At 41.7% G+C, this 13,397-nt stretch overlaps 1 long non-coding RNA gene across 2 annotated transcripts in view; it reads left to right on the top strand.

Moving 5' to 3' along the window:
- The window catches only part of LOC141252836 (uncharacterized), a 58,176-nt gene extending 45,073 nt beyond the window's left edge, over positions 1-13,103 (top strand). Inside the window, exons 1-3 of one of the 2 annotated variants that reach the window (XR_012314125.1) lie at positions 123-412; positions 10,409-10,469; positions 12,870-13,103. This is a non-coding gene — a long non-coding RNA (uncharacterized lncRNA). Of the gene's footprint in view, positions 1-122; positions 413-10,408; positions 10,470-12,869 lie in introns of those variants that run through there. The other variant, XR_012314126.1, reaches the window with a different exon arrangement.
- Positions 13,104-13,397: the final 294 nt, after the last annotated feature.

The following is a 13,397-nucleotide window of genomic DNA, read 5'->3' as shown; positions in this document are numbered from 1 at the left end:
GGTATCTAACCAGTCCAAATCTGGTGGACGTTGAAAGCATGGACACTACAATGAACACATTGGGCAGGTAGCAGATAAAACACGCAGTCTGACCCAGAGAAGTTCGGTTTCTGAATTTGCTGTAGCTCACAGTCCAACTAAGGCATTTGAAAACCTGTATAAGAAGCTAACACAGACTAGATGTTGGCCTTATTATACAGTGGTTAAAGCCAACGTCCAGTTATCCAACACAATTGCTTCTTTGGTTAATTCACCAGGATCTGTAAGAGCCAAGAGGCCACTAAGTCATGATTTATCATTTTCAATGTCAAAGAAACCCAGGAACGCAACTGAAGCAATAATCGGTACTTCAAAACAATCATCTCCTGGTAGTCCGACATGGTCAGAAGCCAGCTCTACCCAGCGACATTTGGTAAGTTCTTATTAATGTTTGACATCTTTATCTGCAGTAAATCAGATATATATCAAATGTTTTACAAGGCCACTAGATCTCTGTTCAGCCCCAACCTCGCCATTACCATGCATGTTCAGCATGTTCTGTGCATTGAACATTTCAGTGCAGTATGTGAATAAAGTTATCCGCACATGCTATGTGTGTTACATTCGGAGACTTTACTGCTATGTGTAATTCATAATCAATATAGGGCACAGTACAGAAATACAGAAAGACACATATCATGTAGGATGACCATCTCACTGAAAGGACGATCCGGTCCACATGTTATAGGGTCCGAGGCACCACAGCAAAAAAAAATATATATAGTCCTTCATATGACAGACCAATAAAGAGGATTATCAAATGACCACAGTATAATACCCATAGTAATACCCATATGGTAGTGCATATAACAAGTATATATGTAAGGATAATATCAAATACTTGGCAATACCTCATAGGGAACTCAATACCTATACTGTCAGGGTGCCATATACCAGCAGCTAGGATATACATTCATCATATCAAACGCCACATAAGGGACACTAGTAATAGCCACTATAGCACTATTATAATCAAGGTATGACAGCTAGAAGGGTTCAGCTAATAGAGTTATGTTGACAGAGTGTATACCAGGCGAGTATGAAGATAGGTGAGTAAAAAGCAAGTGCTGCGTTATGTAGGGGAGAATTACCTGGGCCACAAGCTGCGATGTCAGGACACCCACAAGTGGACCGCTCGTCCACCCCAACGCACGTTTCGGCGTTTGCCTTCTTCAGGGGGCGTCAACTTCCTCTAAAGGCGTGTGTACTTAAATGTTGTGTTGGCCAATCAGGTGGAGGGGGTGGACCCGCAGTAACGCGCGCAGCGTCCCCGCTACCAAGTAACCGGTGGCGCGGGCGTCATGCAAGGGATCACGTGATGGTCACATGGACCCACGTGATACAGGTCCTTGCATAGAGACGCCAGGCGGCACGGGGCACTCAGAGAGCGGCGACGCTCGCGCGTAAGGTCCTTAAACCTCCCATAGTCAGGAACTATAACAAGAGGTATAAGCTCAATTAAATGACGTATATACTTCCACTACCACCACATAGATATATAGATAGATCATATGATAAAGACAGTATCCCAACCAAGTAAATTAACAATATGACAATCTGCATACAATATATCATCACATCAAGTAGTATGTATAACAATATGACAAGGTACCCATACAGATCATGCTCAATCCCATATATATATAAAGGAATGTGGAAAAGCCATATTGTCCTAGCAATAATATATAGTAGGTGGAATATCAAAAGATAACATTCTATATATCATCATGATTAAATCAAGGGGAACAATATCTAATGTAGGGGTAGCGAACTTCCCAGATATAACTTCCATTTAAACACATTAACATATAAAGATCTTCGAACACAAGAGGAAGATCCACAATATATATACACCACAGTAGTCGTTCCCGGATGAAATAGATTATTCAGTATATTCTTATTCACATATTCATCCATATAATATCAGCCATGATGTAGACACAACTCGCCAGAGGAAGTAAACTGCAAATGGATGATGAAGAATACTAAAAAATAATAATAAAAGAATGTTAAAAACATAAAAACCACAACAAAATATGTGACAGGGGAGAGATTAAAGAAAGGGAGCGAAGCTGAGATTCTCATTTAGTCCATTGGGATGTACAGTATTTAATCACCAAATCCATCTAGATTCGAGCTGAGCCAGACGTTGGCTTAGTTTACCTCCACGAATACCAACTCTTAGCGCGTCTATCCCCCGAACCCTCAGGAGGGAGCTATCACAATCATGATGGAGTTTAAAATGTTTTGGTATAGTCCTGAGTGTGGAGGGATCCGCGCAGTCGATCGCCGCCAATATCCCCAATACATGTTCTCTTATTCTCACTTTGAGTTGGCGCGTAGTTAGGCCAACATAAATGAGCCCACAGGGGCAAGTAGCGTAATAAATAACAAAGCGTGAGGTACATGTAATGCGGCTCCTTATTTCATAGGTTTTAGTGCCAGCTGCATTGGAGAAAATATTGGTTCTATCCATATTGGGGCAAGCGACGCATCGACCGCACGGAAAACTACCACACTCAGGACTCAATGCACCAAAAATTGTAGACGTGCCAGATACAGTTTGGTAATGACTATGTACAAGATAGTCACGGAGATTCCTGGAGCGGCGTACAGTGATGGGTGGACGATCAGGAAGAATTTTTGACAATACCGGATCTATCAGGAGGATGGGCCAAGCTTGAGTCAAGCATTTCCTCATCCGTTCGAATTGTCCATGGTAGTTTGTTATGAATCTAGGTTTGTCATTGATCTTTGGACTTCTGTGCAGATAAAGCAAATCGTGCCTATTCGAATATTTAGCACGATGGTACGCTTTTAACCACCCGTTTACTGTAGCCCCTCTCATAGAATCTCCTCTTCATGTCCTTGGACTGTCTAACAAAATCTTCATCACTGGAACAAAGTCTGCGAAGACGCAGAAATTGCCCAGTGGGTACAGATCGAACCATCCACGGGGGATGGGAGGACGACGCGTGGAGCAACATATTCGTGGAGGTGTCCTTTCTATAGATGTTTGTTTGTATCAAATTATTATGATCCCTTGTAAGGGTAACATCAAGAAAGTTAACTGTATCAATATCCCAATTGAAAGTAATATAGATATTCATCTCATTAGTGTTGAGGAGTTGCACAAATGTTTGCAAGTCCTCAACTGAACCCTGCCAGATCAGCAGGATATCATCAATGTAGCGCGTCCAAAAAGGGACGCGATCCATTGACGCCCGCCGATCCGGCAGGGTGAGGCCCCTCTCCCACAGCCCCAGGAACAAATTTGCATAGGCCGGCGCAAATGATGCACCCATTGCCGTACCCTGGAGCTGTAGGTAGAAGGACCCCTTAAAAGTGAAAAAGTTGTGGGTAAGGGAAAATTCCAAGAGGCACATCACCAAGTCGACGATATCTCTCGGTAGATTAGAGGTATTGAGGAAAAAAGCGCAAGCTCTTAGACCATCCACATGCTTGATATTAGTATAAAGTGATTCCACATCACCTATCACAAGAATCATCTCTGGGTCCAAATATAATCCATCAACTTTCTTAAGTAGATCACCTGTGTCTAAAAGAAATGATGGAAGACTTTCTACTAACGGCTGAAGTTTACTGTCAATCCATCGGTTGACATTCTCTAGAAAATTCCCTGTTCCAGAGATGATAGGACGCCCAGGTGGTGAGGACATATTCTTGTGCACTTTGGGCAACAAGTAGAATGTAGATACCGTTGGTTCATTAACCAAAAGTGCTGAAGCCAATCCGGCAGTGATGATCCCATCGGCCACGGCTTTGTTAATAATTTTGGACAATTGGGATGAGAAAGAGGCCAAAGGATTAAATGTCAAGCATTTATAACAGGTTTTATTATGAAGCTGTCTAAAGGCCTCTCTCTCATACATGTCTTTTGGCCATAGCACGATGTTCCCACCCTTGTCGGCCGGCTTCAGCACTATGTTAGGGAGGTTCTGGAGAGCCTGAAGGCGTCCACGCTCATGTGTAGTTAGATTGTCCTTCTCTATATAGCGTGGTATGCGTTCAAAATCTCTCGTAACCACCTGTACAAATAAATCTATATTAGCGCACGTGGACAGTGGGGGAAACTTTTTGGACCTTACTCTAATAGATGCAGGGATCTTACCTGCTTCTTCCATATTTTGTTCCATAGAGAGTTCCTCCAACGTTCGTAGGGCTACTTGCTCCTCTTATGTTGGAAAGAGATTGAATTGTGTCTCATCAAAAAAATGTTTCTTAAACATCAAAGACCTCGCAAATAAATGGAGGTCCTTGATGCCAGAAAAAACATCAAAGTTGCTCTTAGGTGAGAAGGAAAGACCCCTGCTAAGTAGAGCAAGGTCCGTATCAATAAGTTTGTAACTACTAAGGTTAATTACCTTGTTGTCCCCACTGTCCACGGGCGACTGTCTAAACGGTCTGCGTCTCTAAGGATGAAAATTCGTATCCCGTGTCCTCTTAAGGCTTAGTCCTGACCGTGTGACCAAAGAGGAAGACGTGATGCTGGATGAATCACTAAGAGATGAACATGATGTGATGGAAGAAGAACGTTGCGCTGCAGAATATTGAGTAGTCGTCTTCCTCCAGTGGTAGACCATGTTAGAAGAGAAGTCTCTTTGATCCCTTGCCATTTTATTGGCTTGGGTATCATGGAGTTTTTTTACGCACAAATCCAAGTTCTTATCAATTTGTGTGTCAAATTCTTGAAGCTTCTCACTTGGGCAATTACTTCTGAGTGTATTCTGTGCTTCATCAATAGAAACATCCAGAGCTGTAATAGCCTTAGTATTGAGATCAATTAATAATCGCATAAATCCGAACGAACAAGTATTACAATGGTCTTCCCAACTGGAGATAAAGTCTATATCATCCACCACAAAGGTGGGAATCACCCGAACTCTCAAACCTCTCGGGATAAGTTTATTGGCGATGTACCTCTGTAGGAAGGCCCTATTCCACCACAACTTAGTCCGCTTCAAAATTAATGACTGAATGGACCGAACCTGAGAATCCCAGCTCCGCTCACACTTGCTTTTTACTCACCTATCTTCATACTCGCCTGGTATACACTCTGTCAACATAACTCTATTAACTGAACCCTCCTAGCTGTCATACCTTGATTATAATAGTGCTATAGTGGCTATTACTAGTGTCCCTTATGTGGCGTTTGATATGATGAATGTATATCCTAGCTGCTGGTATATGGCACCCTGACAGTATAGGTATTGAGTTCCCTATGAGGTATTGCCAAATATTTGATATTATCCTTACATATATACTTGTTATATGCACTACCATATGGGTATTACTATGGGTATTATACTGTGGTCATTTGATAATCCTCTTTATTGGTATGTCATATGAAGGACTATATATATATTTTTTTGCTGTGGTGCCTCGGACCCTATAACATGTGGACCGGATCGTCCTTTCAGTGAGATGGTCATCCTACATGATATGTGTCTTTCTGTATTTCTGTACTGTGCCCTATATCGATTATGAAGTAACTTTTTATACTATTTATGAATAAAAGTTAATTTTTAATATTATTTTGGGTTGATATGGTCGTATTTCTTTCTTCAAGTATTTATCTATGTCGAACGACCTAACCTATATTTCCAACATTAGGTGCTAGCCATTGAGCAGTATATATATTATCTTTAATATGCACCAATTGAGAAACTTATATTGAATTATTGTGTCTGTGTTATGCACAGAATTTTTGTTTCCAATAGTGATGGACTTTAGAGCCAAGGAACAAACCTGGCTCGGTCAGATGGATCAGGTATTTGGCGCGGGCAGTGCGGAACCAAGAGTGAGCGGAGCTGGGATTCTCAGGTTCGGTCCATTCAGTCATTAATTTTGAAGCGGACTAAGTTGTGGTGGAATAGGGCCTTCCTACAGAGGTACATCGCCAATAAACTTATCCCGAGAGGTTTGAGAGTTCGGGTGATTCCCACCTTTGTGGTGGATGATATAGACTTTATCTCCAGTTGGGAAGACCATTGTAATACTTGTTCGTTCGGATTTATGCGATTATTAATTGATCTCAATACTAAGGCTATTACAGCTCTGGATGTTTCTATTGATGAAGCACAGAATACACTCAGAAGTAATTGCCCAAGTGAGAAGCTTCAAGAATTTGACACACAAATTGATAAGAACTTGGATTTGTGCGTAAAAAAACTCCATGATACCCAAGCCAATAAAATGGCAAGGGATCAAAGAGACTTCTCAATATTCTGCAGCGCAACGTTCTTCTTCCATCACATCATGTTCATCTCTCTCTACTTGGCAGGGGTCTTTCCTTCTCACCTAAGAGCAACTTTGATGTCTTTTCTGCCATCAAGGACCTCCATTTATTTGCGAGGTCTTTGATGTTTAAGAAACATTTTTTTGATGAGACACAATTCAATCTCTTTCCAACAGAAGAGGAGCAAGTAGCCCTACGAACATTGGAGGAACTCTCTACGGAACACAATATGGATGAAGCAGGTAAGATCCCTGCATCTATTAGAGTAAGGTCCAAAAGTTTCCCCCACTGTCCACGTGCGCTAATATAGATTTATTTGTACAGGTGGTTACGAGAGATTTTGAACGCATACCACGCTATATAGAGAAGGACAATCTAACTACACATGAGCGTGGACGCCTTCAGGCTCTCCAGAACCTCCCTAACATAGTGCTGAAGCCGGCCGACAAGGGTGGGAACATCGTGCTATGGCCAAAAGACATGTATGAGAGAGAGGCCTTTAGACAGCTTCATAATAAAACCTGTTATAAATGCTTGACATTTAATCCTTTGGCCTCTTTCTCATCCCAATTGTCCAAAATTAACAAAGCCGTGGCCGATGGGATCATCACTGCCGGATTGGCTTCAGCACTTTTGGTTAATGAACCGACGGTATCTACATTCTACTTGTTGCCCAAAGTGCACAAGAATATGTCCTCACCACCTGGGCGTCCTATCATCTCTGGAACAGGGAATTTTCTAGAGAATGTCAACCGATGGATTGACAGTAAACTTCAGCCGTTAGTAGAAAGTCTTCCATCATTTCTTTTAGACACAGGTGATCTACTTAAGAAAGTTGATGGATTATATTTGGACCCAGAGATGATTCTTGTGACAGGTGATGTGGAATCACTTTATACTAATATCAAGCATGTGGATGGTCTAAGAGCTTGCGCTTTTTTCCTCAATACCTCTAATCTACCGAGAGATATCGTCGGCTTGGTGATGTGCCTCTTGGAATTTTCCCTTACCCACAACTTTTTCACTTTTAAGGGGTCCTTCTACCTACAGCTCCAGGGTACGGCAATGGGTGCATCATTTGCGCCGGCCTATGCAAATTTGTTCCTGGGGCTGTGGGAGAGGGGCCTCACCCTGCCGGATCGGCAGGCGTCAATGGATCGCGTCCCTTTTTGGACGCGCTACATTGATGATATCCTGCTGATCTGGCAAGGTTCAGTTGAGGACTTGCAAACATTTGTGCAGCTCCTCAACACTAATGAGATGAATATCTATATTACTTTCAATTGGGATGTTGATACAGTTAACTTTCTTGATGTTACCCTTACAAGGGATGATAATAATTTGATACAAACAAACATCTATAGAAAGGACACCTCCACGAATATGTTGCTCCACGCGTCGTCCTCCCATCCCCCGTGGATGGTTCGATCTGTACCCAGTGGGCAATTTCTGCGTCTTCGCAGACTTTGTTCCAGTGATGAAGATTTTGTTAGACAGTCCAAGGACATGAAGAGGAGATTCTATGAGAGGGGCTACAGTAAACGGGTGGTTAAAAGAGCGTACTATCGTGCTAAATATTCGAATAGGCACGATTTGCTTTATCTGCACAGAAGTCCAAAGATCAATGACAAACCTAGATTCATAACAAACTACCATGGACAATTCGGACGGATGAGGAAATGCTTGACTCAAGTTTGGCCCATCCTCCTGATAGATCCGGTATTGTCAAAAATTCTTCCTGATCGTCCACCCATCACTGTACGCCGCTCCAGGAATCTCCGTGACTATCTTGTACATAGTCATTACCAAACTGTATCTGGCACGTCTACAATTTTTGGTGCATTGAGTCCTTGAGTGTGGTAGTTTTCCGTGCGGTCGATGCGTCGCTTGCCCCAATATGGATAGAACCAATATTTTCTCCAATACAGCTGGCACTAAAACCTATGAAATAAGGAGCCGCATTACATGTACCTCACGCTTTGTTATTTATTACGCTACTTGCCCCTGTGGGCTCATTTATGTTGGCCTAACTACGCACGAACTCAAAGTGAGAATAAGAGAACATGTATTGGGGATATTGGCGGCGATCGACTGCGCGGATCCCTCCACACTCAGGACTATACCAAAACATTTTAAACTCCATCATGATTGTGATAGCTCCCTCCTGAGGGTTCGGGGGATAGACGCGCTAAGAGTTGGTATTCGTGGAGGTAAACTAAGCCAACGTCTGGCTCAGCTCGAATCTAGATGGATTTGGCAATTAAATACTGTACATCCCAATGGACTAAATGAGAATCTCAGCTTCGCTCCCTTTCTTTAATCTCTCCCCTGTCACATATTTTGTTGTGGTTTTTATGTTTTTAACATTCTTTTATTATTATTTTTAGTATTCTTCATCATCCATTTGCAGTTTACTTCCTCTGGCGAGTTGTGTCTACATCATGGCTGATATTATATGGATGAATATGTGAATAAGAATATACTGAATAATCTATTTCATCCGGGAACGACTACTGTGGTGTATATATATTGTGTTCGAAGATCTTTATATGTTAATGTGTTTAAATGGAAGTTATATCTGGGAAGTTCGCTACCCCTACATTAGATATTGTTCCCCTTGATTTAATCATGATGATATATAGGATGTTATCTTTTGATATTCCACCTACTATATATTATTGCTAGGACAATATGGCTTTTCCACATTCCTTTATATATATATGGGATTGAACATGATCTGTATGGGTACCTTGTCATATTGTTATACATACTACTTGATGTGATGATATATTGTATGCAGATTGTCATATTGTTAATTTACTTGGTTGGGATACTGTCTTTATCATATGATCTATCTATATATCTATGTGGTGGTAGTGGAAGTATATACGTCATTTAATTGAGCTTATACCTCTTGTTATAGTTCCTGACTATGGGAGGTTTAAGGACCTTACGCGCGAGCGTCGCTGCTCTCTGAGTGCCCCGTGCCGCCTGGCGTCTCTATGCAAGGACCTGTATCACGTGGGTCCATGTGACCATCACGTGATCCCTTGCATGATGCCCGCGCCACCGGTTGATTGCTAGCGGGGATGCTGCGTGCGTTATTGCGGGTCCACCCCCTCCACCTGATTGGCCAATGCAACATTTAAGTACACACGCCTTTAGAGGAAGTTGATGCCCCCTGAAGAAGACAAACGCCGAAACGTGCGTTGGGGTGGACGAGCGGTCCACATGTGGGTGTCCTGACATCGCAGCTTGTGGCCCAGGTAATTCTCCCCTACATAACGCAGCACTTGCTTTTTACTCACCTATCTTCATACTCGCCTGGTATACACTCTGTCAACATAACTCTATTAACTGAACCCTCCTAGCTGTCATACCTTGATTATAATAGTGCTATAGTGGCTATTACTAGTGTCCCTTATGTGGCGTTTGATATGATGAATGTATATCCTAGCTGCTGGTATATGGCACCCTGACAGTATAGGTATTGAGTTCCCTATGAGGTATTGCCAAGTATTTGATATTATCCTTACATATATACTTGTTATATGCACTACCATATGGGTATTACTATGGGTATTATACTGTGGTCATTTGATAATCCTCTTTTTTGGTCTGTCATATGAAGGACTATATATATATTTTTTTGCTGTGGTGCCTCGGACCCTATAACATGTGGACCGGATCGTCCTTTCAGTGAGATGGTCATCCTACATGATATGTGTCTTTCTGTATTTCTGTACTGTGCCCTATATTGATTATGAAGTAACTTTTTATACTATTTATGAATAAAAGTTAATTTTTAATATTATTTTGGGTTGATATGGTCGTATTTCTTTCTTCAAGTATTTATCTATGTCGAACGACCTAACCTATATTTCCACCATTAGGTGCTAGCCATTGAGCAGTATATATATATTATCTTTAATATGCACCAATTGAGAAACTTATATTGTGCTATGTGTAATTGCAATGGATTCCTGACAACAATGTACACTACACTTTTGTTCCTGCCAAAGCACGGGATGTTTGATAAATACTTTATATGCAATATTTCATCCTTTGTTTTTTTATGGTGGATAACCCCTTTTAAACATTTATTTTCAGGTTGTTGCCTCAGCTCTTCCAGCTCATATGTGGCTTCACAGTCCAAGTTCGCAGTCAAAGAGTAAGTAAACTTTTTGAATCTTCTAGGGATGAAAATATTATTTTTAATTTTTCTTTTAAAACCCTATTTTCAGTAAGAAATGGGATAATAGTTTACTCATAATGGCTTCTAGATGTCATAAATGTTCGCAGATTCCTTGCGTTTTTTTTTTTTTTTTGTCATGGGTTTTTCCTCATGGAGAACTGTAAAGTGTAGTCACATTTCACATTGCAAATGCAGGGACCAGTTCGTCAAAGCTTTTATGCCAGAAATTTGGAGTAAACCGCTTTGAAAAGTCACAAAATTTGGTTGCAAGTGGAGGCTGTGCTAAAATTTTGCGGCTCCTGGCTTTCTCGTGCCTTTTTCGCCCTGCTTCAACAAAGTGGACGGAGCGTGTGCAAGGGGCATGGTGACTACCGCTCATCAAATTCATCACGAGTGGCGGCGTTTGCTACATCACAAAGCTGAAGTAAGATTTGTGGCGAGGCACGGATGAAGGCACACCTCATTTGACATTGGCTCATAGTGTTTACGTTGGCTTTATAATAATTTTCTTATTACAGGATCTTTTTCCCCAGGAAAATGGTGGAATTCCTAAAAGAACAAATACACGATACTGTAAACAATATATATGTATATTTCATCTTTTTAGGAACAGTTTTACTCGCAGCTAGGAGCAGGAGAGTGCTTAGATGAAACATCCTGATGATGTGGATAAAGTGAAGGAACTTATTTATGTCTCTTCAGATTTCTTTGCTTGCAGTACATGTGTTGTCCGTTTTCACACGTACTGCAAACACTGACACACGCACACCCATTTAAATCTATAGTGCCGCACACGTCAGTGTTTTCCACATGGACCGTGTGTCCGTGTGCAAAATCCTTAGACATGTCCTTTTTTTCCCAGCCGCATGGATGAAATGATATCCATGTGCCATCCGTGTTTCGTACCAGAATAGAAATGAAAGTTTTTCTGGTGTTAAAGATGTGCAAAGATAGACATAGATTATTAGCTATGAAGTTCATAGATTGAAACATGTTCGTATATTTTTCGGGTTATAAGTCGCACTCCCCCCCCCCCCCAAATTTGGGAGAAAATGAGGGTGCGCCTTTAATTCCAAAGGTAGCTTACCGGGGGAAGGGGCCACTGCAGGGTAGAGCGGGGTCACAGGAGGTGGTGTTGCTGCTTCAGGAGGCCGGTGGCGGCATGAGTGAGGCGGCGATGCTGCAGGCCTTGGGCTCTCATAAGATTTTGGCGCCGCTGAGCGGAGTCTCCTTTCCATTGACTTCTCTGCCGTGGGCTTTGGGTAAATGGCCGCCGGCCTGAAGCAGCGACTCTGCCTCCTGTGACCCCGCTCCGACGCTATCCTCCCCTCGCCTCCCCTCTCCCCTGGTAAACTACCGTTAAAACGGACCATAACACGTACCACCATTTTGTTTGAAAAATGTTTTTCCCTATTTTCCACCCCTTCATGGTCTGGTGCATCTTATAGTCCTTAAACGGCAGGATATAATCAGCGCTTCGCGTGTGTAGCTTACTATACATGTATTTAGCTAATAAATAATTGAAAAAATGGCTTGGGGTCCCCCCTATTTTTATTAACCAAGCAAGGGAAAGCAGACAGCTCTGAGCTAATCTTATGCTGGGAAAGGGCCAATATTCATGGACTTTCCAGCATATTAATATCAGCTCGCTGCTGTCTGCTTAGTCTTTGCTGGCTATTAAAAATAGTGGGGACCCCACATCTTTTTTAGGGTGCCCCCTTTTTTTAATAACCAGTAAAGGCTAAGCAGGCAGCTGTGAGCTGATATAAATAGGCTGCAAAGCTCCATGGTTATTGGCCCCTTCCTAGCATAATTAGACCAGCTCACAGCTGTCTGCTTTCCCTTAGCTGGTTATTAAAAATAGGAGGTCCCCACGCCATTTTTTTAATTCATTTATTTATTTATACATGTACCTTAAACTACGCATACACAGCACTAATTATGTATCTCACGGACATCTTTCTATCCATCTCTATCTTTGCATATCTAACACCTAAACATCTGTCATTTGTATTCTGCATTCTATTCCAGTACATGTCACACTGATGGTACACACGGATGACACTAAAGTACACACGGACTCATACATACGTGTCCAACATGGATGGCACACAGATTACAGATCTTACGGGTACTGTTTTTTCCAGTACCGAAATCACTGGGATGTGTGAAGGGGGCCTTAGTAGGATTTTTCTTCCTGCCTTTTGGAATCTGCTGCTTTTTAGATTTTTTTTTAGCCAGGATCATTCTGCGTTTCAGCTCATTTTCACTTTGAACAATTTATAAATATATCCATGCAACAGTATCCTTAGTTTTTAATTTTTCTATGCTTTGTTTAAATTTGTAATGTTTTTTTTTTTCTTTTTTTGCATAAAGCATATCCCGGAAGCTAACTTACCAAGATGACGACAACTAAGAGGCGTCTCCTCGAAAGTATCTATTTTTGCAATTGGAAAGAAAAAGCTTGTTCATTGGTTTTAAATATTGTCTTTGTGGAATATTCCTGTGATACCATATCAATATCCTAACTTAAAGGGAGTCTTTCAGCCCCAAAACCCATATTAAATTGCTTAAATAGTGATACAGTGGACTTGGCCTCTATAAAAACTATACCAGCAGTACACATTTTAGTGGCTGAGAAAAAGACTTCTGTCATATGGAAATGAAGGAGCTGTGTTGCACCTTTGGCATGGCTAAGGGCTGTGCACTCTTACTCCCCTTTAATTTTCATTCTGAACACTTATTCAGATTGACAGCGCTCGCTTGCCTGAACCCTTTCGGCGGTACACTCACAATGAAAGAGCCAGTGGTGAGAGCATACCTGCGCTGACACTGTGTGCACGCCGCTCAGTTCCTTCAGGGACAGTGCTCAGAATCCAATTTGAGGAGGGGAAACAGTGAAAA

Source organism: Phyllobates terribilis, unplaced genomic scaffold (genome assembly GCF_046119375.1).
Source record: "Phyllobates terribilis strain yellow unplaced genomic scaffold, ASM4611937v1 Scaffold_2__4_contigs__length_985480577, whole genome shotgun sequence".
Classification (NCBI taxonomy): Eukaryota; Metazoa; Chordata; class Amphibia; order Anura; family Dendrobatidae; genus Phyllobates; species Phyllobates terribilis.
Note: the sequence above shows the minus strand (reverse complement) of the source record. Positions and strands in the feature narration are given on the sequence as shown.